Raw genomic sequence first — 10,296 nt, forward strand, 5'->3', positions numbered from 1 at the left:
TTGAACCATTTCAACATGATATTCATATATGTATATGACTAAGTTCTGTTAAACTATACGATCTAAACCATTTAGATTCGAAAAGAAGTATGAGTGCTCTCTCCCTTAAGTCTACTATAGCAAAATAATTCCCAAACTTTGCAATTTGCAAATTAGAAACATTGTTCAATATTGTCAACATGCAATACTAACATAACAATTATGCTCCCACTAGCTTTGACGTGTTCCCAGAAATCAACTAGACTTCTAGAAATCAATACTCTCGACTTTCTTACAGAAATACTGATTTTTGTTACGCGACGCTTCTATAACATTCCAAAATTAAGGCCAAAAATTTCATTTTAATTATAACAAAACCATTATCCAATTTGTTTTCATAAAACCATAACGAAATCAGAGCATATCAATAAACATACAAATACATCAGAGTCATATAAAATGCGGAACAATATGGTGTGTGCAATGCGGTCATCCCGAGCTCTTCTCCTTCGAACCAGAAGTACCTGAAACATAAACTGAAAACCGTAAGCACGAAGCTTAGTGAGTTCCCCAAAATACCACATACCATACATATCAAACATATAGTGGGCCCCGCCCGACATCGGGCCCCGTCCAACATCGAGCCCCGCTCGGAACAGATCTGTCAGTAACATGTAATGAGCCCCGCCTCATCACATTCATCAGGTCCCGCCTGGCATCGGGCCCCACCTGGTATACATACAGTCATACAAATACATGTAAGAATCACCTGCCATCGGGCCCCGCCCGGTATACATATCATATAACATACATGCAAGAATCACCTGGCATCGGGCCCCGCCCGGTATACATATCATATAACATACATGCAAGAATCACCTGGCATCGGGCCCTACCTGGCATCGGGCCCCGCCCAGTATACATATCATATAACATACAAGCAAGAGTCGCGCAGACAACTAGCATCCTAATCATAATAAACTGTGGGCCGGCATTGGTGCCTTCGACCCGCCAAGCACAGTGAGGAAACTCACCTCAAGCTGCTGAATATCTCAAATAAAATCTCGGACTGCTGATCCGGAAAATCCCCGCGCTAACCAATCAAATAAATCCCAATTAATAAGTTGGGCCATAAACCAAGGCTATGAATCTCATTCATCTGTCCAACTCCCAGAGTAAAAGACCATTTCACCCTTTTTTCACTTGACCCAATAACCAAGGCCCAGCCCAAAAACCTAAATGACACCCAAAGCCCGTTATGGGCCCAACTTCGAAAATGGACCCCAAAAGCCATCATGAGCCTAAATCCAAGAAGGCCCAAAGCCTAGTAATGGACCAAAAAATAGAAGGCTAATAGACCAATAAGGCCCAAAACTCTTCTAGCCCAAAAGTGGCCCAAACCGAGAAAGTCAACCGAAGTCAAGGTTGCTGAGTACTCCCGGCATACTCAGGCTTATGCCCCACGTTCTACCTCGGTGGCCAGTACGTGTCACACCCCAAAAACGGAACGGCGGAAATGTTCAGGGGTGGAGGACGTCATGTTTAGTATCACAAGTCATGCATCATAGTAATCAAAGTAATAACCAACTATTTCATTAGAAAGAAAGTGTTTACAAAGTATGTGATTCACACAACATAGACTACAAAGTAAATAACCAAAACAAGACATGAAGCTATTATGCTCCATCTTCTGAATCCCAGTGCGCGTACCTGTCTACTGGTCTCCTGAGAATACAAGTTATTTTGAAAGAGTAGATCAACATTTAAGCTGGCGAGTTCATAAGATTTTAGTGATGTAAGTAAGTTGTAAGTTCTTTTTAGAAAAGTTCGTCTGTTCCTCAAGAAAATCCTATATTTACTGCTTTGATGAAAGATAAGTAAAAATGACTCTACAATCCTTTCTATGAGTACTAAATGGATACAAGTTATATAAAACCCAGAGTAAACAAACGATCGATTGTCTGTATCTACCCTAAGACCACAACCAAACAAGGAACAGAGAATGAGGCGGAAGGCACACATCTCATTGTTTGTTAGATCATCGTTGTATATAACCCTGGCGTATTCACTTGGTACTCACGGAGTTAACTGTAATAGTTTCTTTATATTTGATGAAAACATTCTTTAAGAAAACCCTTATTTCTTTTAGTAAAAATGGTAACCACAATAGTTCCTTCTATAATCACTTAGTTTATACTAGCTATATATAATCTAAAATCGAACGGATAGTTAGTTGTGTGAATCTGCCCTAAGCCCACAACCAAACAAGGAACAGGAAGTAAGGCGGAAAGCACACATCCAAATACCGATCGGGTATTAATTATATATAACCCAGATGTATAAACTAAGGTATTATAGAATTAACCACCTAAGGTCCTTTAAGTTATACTAGTTTAAATAAATGGATTAAACCTTTACTGGTAAGTTTCTAGTTTTGTTTACCAAATGTTCTATTTGAAAAGTATGTTTTGTACTAGAAAACGGAGTATTGAATTAGTATACTATGACCTGGCCCATACCTGGTACTCCTTATGATTACTTGGTGTATACGGAATATATATATATAGCTAAGATCGGATAGATAGTAGGTTGGGTGAATCTGCTCTAAGCCCACAACCAAACAAGGGACATGAAATGAAGCGGAAAACACACATTCTACTACCTGTCAGATCCTATTAATATATATTCCTGATGTATAAGCTAAGGAATCATAAAGTTAGCATTATAGGTCCCTTCCTACTGAATGTACTAGACTCGACTGTTCTGTTTGTCGCTTGTAAAGATGTAAGTTTTCCCTAGTTTATAACTATCTTAACTCGAAAATAGTTTGCATTAACTTTCAAGTGGAAATGTCACAATATGAAAGTAATGGGAAAAAATGAAAGTATACAGTTGTCTTTTAAATTGACATACTGAAGTACTTGTTCATGTTACTAGTATGTTATGTAGCGTTGTTCTATTGTTTAGACAATTACTAGGAGTAATGAACCTTATACTCTTAATGCCTTTATCGCTACTGTTGTGAGTTTTGTATATATTTATCTGTTTTATTTATTAATGTCTGGTACTTTGTAGATGTACCCCTTTATAAATAAATCTGGTACTTTGTAGATGTACCCCATATATAACTCTGGTACTTTGCAGATGTACCCCATATATATATAAATCATGCCATATTGTAGATGCACCATATATATATATATATATATATATATATATATATATATCCATTATACTACTTTTATTATCACCTTTTGTTTAGAACAATGAGTTAGTGATACGTTCCCTTCCTGGGTTGCTGGGAATCCTTAGTATAATTATGTAAATCATGATTTGTTCTTGTTTTATAGTATATTGTATGTTCTCTTTGTTATAGTGTATAGTATGTCTCTCTGTTGTATTGTATCTCCCTCCCTGTTTCTCTTTATAGTATGTTCTCTATGTTATCGTGTATTGTATCTACCTCCCTGTTTCTCTTTATAGTATGTTCTCTCTGTTCTAGTGTAAACTGAACCCCTAAACTATACCTATTATAGTTTACTAGTATGTTTACTTTGAACTGTTATTGACTTGAAGAAAAGACTCATTTATCTACTAAGTTATGATTGTACTTTAAAAACGGAGTTTTATAAACTATAAAGTAACATAACTTTAAAAGAGTTTTTGAAATGTTTTGATCACTTATAAATTCATAAGCAATCTATTAAAATGATGTTTATAGCAAAACATTTACACAATTATCATTGTGTTCAACTTTTATTCCCCCCTTAAAAGCATTTATAACAGTTAAAAGATTGATTATAGGGGTATGAACTCACCTTATGTGGGTGATTCAAACGAATAAGCGCGTAAGGATGAGAAGTTCCACGAATAAAGTCTCGCGACACAAACGAGTCCTAAATGACATATAATGGCATATATTGGCATGAATATAGTGTTTAGAAGCAACTACATGCAAGGAAACACCCTTAGGGACTAGGAAATACTTGGACTAAGTGTTAGAATCACATGTGATTCATCAAAGGAGTATGTACGACCACAACTTGGTGTGTACGGCCATGGGTGTACGGCCATGGAGTGTACGGTCGTACACTCATGGTCAAACATGCATAAGAGGGTGTTTGAACCATGGGGAAGTTAGTGGTTCTATTACTCATCAAGTGTATGAACTAGGTTTGCATTTTGGAGGACCTTTTGGAGTGTTTTGAGGGGTGTACGGCCATGCAAGGGTGTACGGCCGTACACTCCTTTTGTTCCAGCTAAATGGTCATTTCTAAGGTGTTTAGAAAGAGTTCCTAATGTATTCTAAGCATAAGGAAAGGATACTTACAATTTGGAGGCTCAAAAGGGTGTTCACGGCCACTAAGAACAAGTGTGTGTTCTTGGTGAAAGATGATGATCTTGAAGATATACCCAAAAAGATTATTTTCATGGATGAAATTAAAGGGTGATACATGATTAAGAAGGATAACAACACAAGGATGGAAGAATCACTTATGTTTTTGAAGATCTAGGATGAAGAACTCGATGATACTTGAGAGAGAATCGATTTTCTGGACTTGGGAATGTGAGAAATGACTAGAATGGAAGGGATACTCTTCATATGGGGGAGAGTGTACGGCCAAGATGGGTGTACGGCCGTACACCCATGTGTATGGCTGTACACTCCCTTTGATGAAGTGTAAGGCTTGATTTCAAAGTGAAGAACCTAGGCTAACACTTCCCTAAACCCAAAACTTGATTGTACTAGGCTTAGAACCCTTAGAATGATCTTTAACAATGCTAATTGATAGCAGAAACGAGTCTGACACTCGGTTGAAGTGAATGGTTGGACTTTACAAGGCAAAAAATTTCGGGTTGTCACATCATCCCCCCGTTAGATGGAATTTCGTCCCGAAATTAGCTTTCTTAGCAGCAATTCTGGGGTTGTGCTCCTTTGATTGGCAGAATACCCACTCGTAGACCTGGAAACTTTGCTCTACTGTCCATGATAGGATTCATACCTGGTCCATCTATCATTACCTCGTGTATACAAGTCGTATATAATTAAGATTAGTTAGACGGTCGGATGTGCGACTCTGCCCCAGGTCCATTGATGGGTTTTCAGCATTCTAACACTCCTATGGTGTACATGCAACCCTAGAAACCTTGGATCTATGTTTGACTAAGATACATGCAAATAATTATTTTTCCAAGGTTCTTATCCTAACTAGCATGACATGGGGTACTTGAATCAAATAAAACTAGTAGAATTACTTGCCTTGTAGTAGTAGTTGATTTCTTGGAGTTTGAGAGCCTAGCACCAATAATGTGGATGCCTCAAATGGAAGTCACAAATCACCACAAACTTGGAAACTTGAGAGAATAGTCACAAACTTCTTGAAATCGGCCCTCTTAGTTTACACACATCAACTAGTGCAATTTCAAGAACCAAAGCCTCCTTTATATAGTGTGGTGGATTAGGGTTACATCCATGTAAACCCTAATACCCATGTCTTTTCATTTCCATGAGATCCATTGGTTAAAGCTCCATGGAGTATCCATGGACTTTCCATGCAAGCCTAGCCCATTCCAAATAAGCATTAGCCCACACTATATAAATACAAGAGCCCATATTTAATTAGTCATACTTTTGATCTCTAAATTAATTCTAAATTAATTATAGATCAACACTAATTAAATAATATGATTTTATATTAATATATTAGAACTTATAATATATTAATAAATCATAACTTATACTATTCTCAAAAGATTATCCGTAAATTGTTCGGGTGAAGTGCAACCCAAATGGACCATGCCGGGTCGGGTCAAGTACATACCAAATATAGTTATGGACTTAGACACTATCTCCAACAGTCTCCCACTTGGATAAGTCTAATAACTATAGTTGCAAGTATGACTTCAGGAACCGATCAGCAATCGTAGCTTTTAAAACTCTGTTGAACTATGAAGCGCCATTTTAGATAAGTGATCATATAATCCTCTGTTCTAGATATCAGCCGGACAAATACATGGAACATGGTCTTGCTTATTGTCCAACATTTGTTTCCCGATTTCTGATTTGTTTGACATAGAACTTAACTGAACACATCAATTTAGTTCTGACCGGGCCCGGTACATAGATCAAAACAAAATCATCGAGGGGCCCAGATATCGCTTCTAATCCTAGAAGGAACAGATAAACTTCGACTCATATGTTTGCTCTACTACTTGTTGAACTACACACAAAGGCACGGTTTATAACATCGAGTTACCAATGCGTTTTCGTGCAATTAATGCATAAGCAACTCATAGGCAACAAATCATATCTCTAGGTTTGAAGACTTATATGATATTACCGTCTCACGATCACTCGAGATAAATTCCATGAAGTGATACAAGTGAGCGTGGGTTGAATCCAATACTCAGAACTTATGAGCACTCATGAGTGCTGTAGCCCCGCTTTGTCTAACATCTTAGACCTCTACAAGCCAACCCATGACAGTCTTGATTCATATCTACTTCCAACATATGACCGACTGTGGAGAGTTTGAATAATATGATATAAACCATAACATAATTATTCTGGAAGTCAAAACATGCAAAAAGAAATAATAGTAAACGATTGACAAGAGATAGCAACACTTTACTCATAAATAACAGCTTTTATTTATCATCAAATGTCAATTACATTTTACAAATTTCAAGATTATCTAACTACTAAAACTAATATCATCCTTCAGCCCTATGCTCCGAGCATGCTGGAGATGCTTAGCCCGAGTCAGTCCCTTCGTGAGGGGATCTGCTGGGTTCTCATTCGATGATACCCTCTTTGCCACGAGGATTCCTTCTTTTATTCGATGTCTGATGAAGTGATATTTTCTGTCAATGTGTCTGGATCTCCCATGATCTCTTGGTTCCTTGGCTAAGGCAACCGCACTATCGCTGTCACAGAAAATCTCCATTGGCTCCTTTATAGCTGGTACAACTCCAAGGTGTCCGATGAAGTTCTTTAGCCATATAGCCTCCTTTGCTGCCTCGCTTGCTGCTATATACTCTGATTCACAAGTGGAATCAGCCACTGTCTCCTGCTTGGAACTTTTCCAAGTAATTGCCCCTCCGTTTAGAGTAAAGACCCAGCCCGACTGAGAGCGGAAATTATCCCTGTTAGTCTGAAAGCTAGCATCACTGTACCCTACAACTCTCAAGTCCTCACTGCCACCGAGGGTAAGGACCCAGTCCTTAGTCCTCCGTAGGTACTTGAGGATATTCTTTACCGCAGTCCAGTGTGCCTTGCCAGGGTTCCCCTGGTACTTGCTAACCATGCTCAAAGCAAAGGCTACATCAGGTCGAGTACACGTCATAGCATACATGCTCGATCCTACAGCTGAAGCATAAGGTATTCGACTCAGTTCTGCTATCTCAGCCTCAGTACTAGGGCTTTGTGTCTTACTCAATCTAGCGTTACTCTGGATGGGTAACTCTCCTTTCTTGGAGTTATGCATGTTGAACCTTTTCAACACTTTGTCCACATAGGTGCTTTGACTAAGTCCAATTAGTCTTTTACTCCTGTTTCTCAAAATCCTTATCCCTAGGATATAGGCAGCTTCTCCAAGGTCCTTCATAGCGAAACACTTCCTAAGCCAGGACTTTACTTCCTGCAGGGTTGGGATGTCATTTCCAATGAGTAGTATGTCATCCACATACAGTACCAAAAAGCTGACTATACTCCTACTAGCCTTGATATAGACACAAGATTCATCTTCACTCCTTGAAAAGCCAAATTCTTTGATTTTCTCATCAAAGCAAAGATTCCATCTGCGAGGTGCCTGTTTTAATCCATAAATGGATTTCTCGAGCTTACACACTCTACTGGGTTACTCTGTACTGACAAAACCCTCTGGCTGAACCATGTAAACTGTTGGATTAATGTCTAAGTCCATAACTATAATTGGTAAGTGATGTGTGTAAAACCAACTAGTTTTAATCCTACTAACTTAAACACAAAGACGAACACACGAAAGGCAGTGTACCTATCGATTAGCAGTTTAGTTCAGGTAAGTAGGGTATCGAACACAGGGAACGGTAAACAATTAAAAGAAATGCTAATATTATCTAAATAAAACAAGTAATAGAAAGGGGGTTTCTCTAGTTTTGCAATACTAGAAACTTAAACAACTAATACTTAGACTACTTAACTAAAAACTAGATAAGCAAAGATTCAACTAAATTCAATAACGAAGGGAACTTCTGTTTAGTTCAACTCAATTGATCCTATGGTTGATATTATGGTAATAGTGCAATGGATTAATTCTTCTATTGGCTACCGATTCAAGTGATTAGATTCACGTTCGCTGCACTAATCCTTAGAGAACAAACTAACTCAAACAGTGGCCAGTTGTCTAATTTAATTCAATTCACTAGGTTATTTATTCGGGTTAATTTAGACTTGTAATAGCTAACTAAATTGGTCCTTTAGTTAACCTCTTGCTGATGGTCATCAAACAAGCTCACACATGAATTTACCTAATTTTTCTTATTAATTCTAGTTTCACGTTCGTTAGTCCTAGACATATGATAAAGTGGTCACATAAACATATGGGGTTGATAATTAAAAGATGTTCATACTATTTAATTATCTTCCTATTAACAGAAAATTAGTTATCATTCACACATAAGGTTCTTTAACAAGCTAGAATCAACAAAATCACCAATATTAAATTAATCCTACCATAAAATCAAACCATAATCACAAAATCATCTATCCTAAACAGAAGTTATGAGTTTTTAGCTCATATCTACAGCAAATAACAAACTAAAAACATAATCTAATGATTGAAACATGGTTTATGCAAAAGATTAAGATAAAAGTAGTGTGTTATTGCCTTTGATCTTCTTCCAATTTGATATCTAGGTTGAAATCTCGAAAACCACAGCTTCTAAGAACCCTTCTGGCCTCCAAAAATCGTCCTAAACTTCCCCCATTCGTTCGGGTTCGAATGAGAAGCGTTTCTATATATATATATATATATATATATATATATATATATATATATATATATATATATATATATATATATATATATATATTCTGAAAACAGGGGCTACTCGGCGAGTCCAGTGACCTACTCGTCGAGTCCATCACTTAAAATCCCGTGTACGGCAAGTCAGCGCGTCTTTATCTTCTCGAATCTTCGATGCGACTCGCCGAGTAGTCGACCCTACTCGCCGAGTACCTTGTGTTTTTATCATTTTCTCAAAACATGAAAGTCGTCCGAAATTGTGTCTAGTTTTCAGAACATTTTGAATCTCGTCAATCGGAGTTACGGTTCATGAAATATGGCCAAAACACTGACGAGGGGTCAAGCTACCCAGCAACATCCTTCTTTCTTCAAAATCCAAGATCCAAGCTTCCAATCGCTAGTTCCGCTTCCTTTTCCACCCGAGCATGTCTTTTATTGCTGAAATTGAAATATTAAGCTAATTAAGTACCTTTTGTCCATAAAATGATATAAAATCAACAATAATTAATAAGATAATGAATGATTTCTACGACTAAATAAGCCCATATCAAAATACCCCACACTTGACTTTTGCTTGCCCCCAAGCAAAACCGAATTTTAGCACGCTAATATCACATAAGACAATCCCAATTGAACCCATCCATTATGCCAAGACCGCAACGCATGCATTTGTGTCTAAATTTTTTTCCTAAGGACCCCCCTAATTCTAAATACTCACAATCCTCATAAACACTCGCCCACTTCTTTTGAACAATGCTCATTTTATGCATCCCTCCGAATCCATCCGCAGAAAACCTCCTAGCCTTAAGGTATTTTTGGTCAAGCAACCCAAGCATACATAATCTAGAAAATTACAACTTTTCGATACCACTATGGAGCTATTGGAATTCTTCACTTTCTTGATAATTTGAACTTTGATTTCTTCAAATTTGCCACCTTTTGATTTTTGGTATCTTCACTTTTGAATTTCTTCGGAATTTTGATCTTTTGATCTCACACTTTAACTTTGATGCTCCAAAAATTCTTTAAACTTTTCTTGTAATTCTCTCTCTTTTTTTTTAACATGTAACTCACTTTTTTTTCACTCAAAACCTACATGCTTAAGCAGGGGCGCTCAACTTCAACCTTTATTGATTAATGATAACAATTTTCCTGGATACATTTCAAGTATACGATGCTAAACATATTGCGATCCTCAAACTAAGCGAGGTTGTGTTTTTGTCCCATGATTTCACTAGAATAAAGGAGGCCACAAATGCACTAGAACGTATATAGGCTCAACTAAACATTTGGGTCCTCATGGAATCATCAA

The sequence above is a fragment of the Lactuca virosa genome, chromosome 1 (genome assembly GCF_052849685.1).
Source record: "Lactuca virosa cultivar CGN04683 chromosome 1, Lactuca_virosa_CGN04683_v6, whole genome shotgun sequence".
Taxonomy (NCBI): Eukaryota; Viridiplantae; Streptophyta; class Magnoliopsida; order Asterales; family Asteraceae; genus Lactuca; species Lactuca virosa.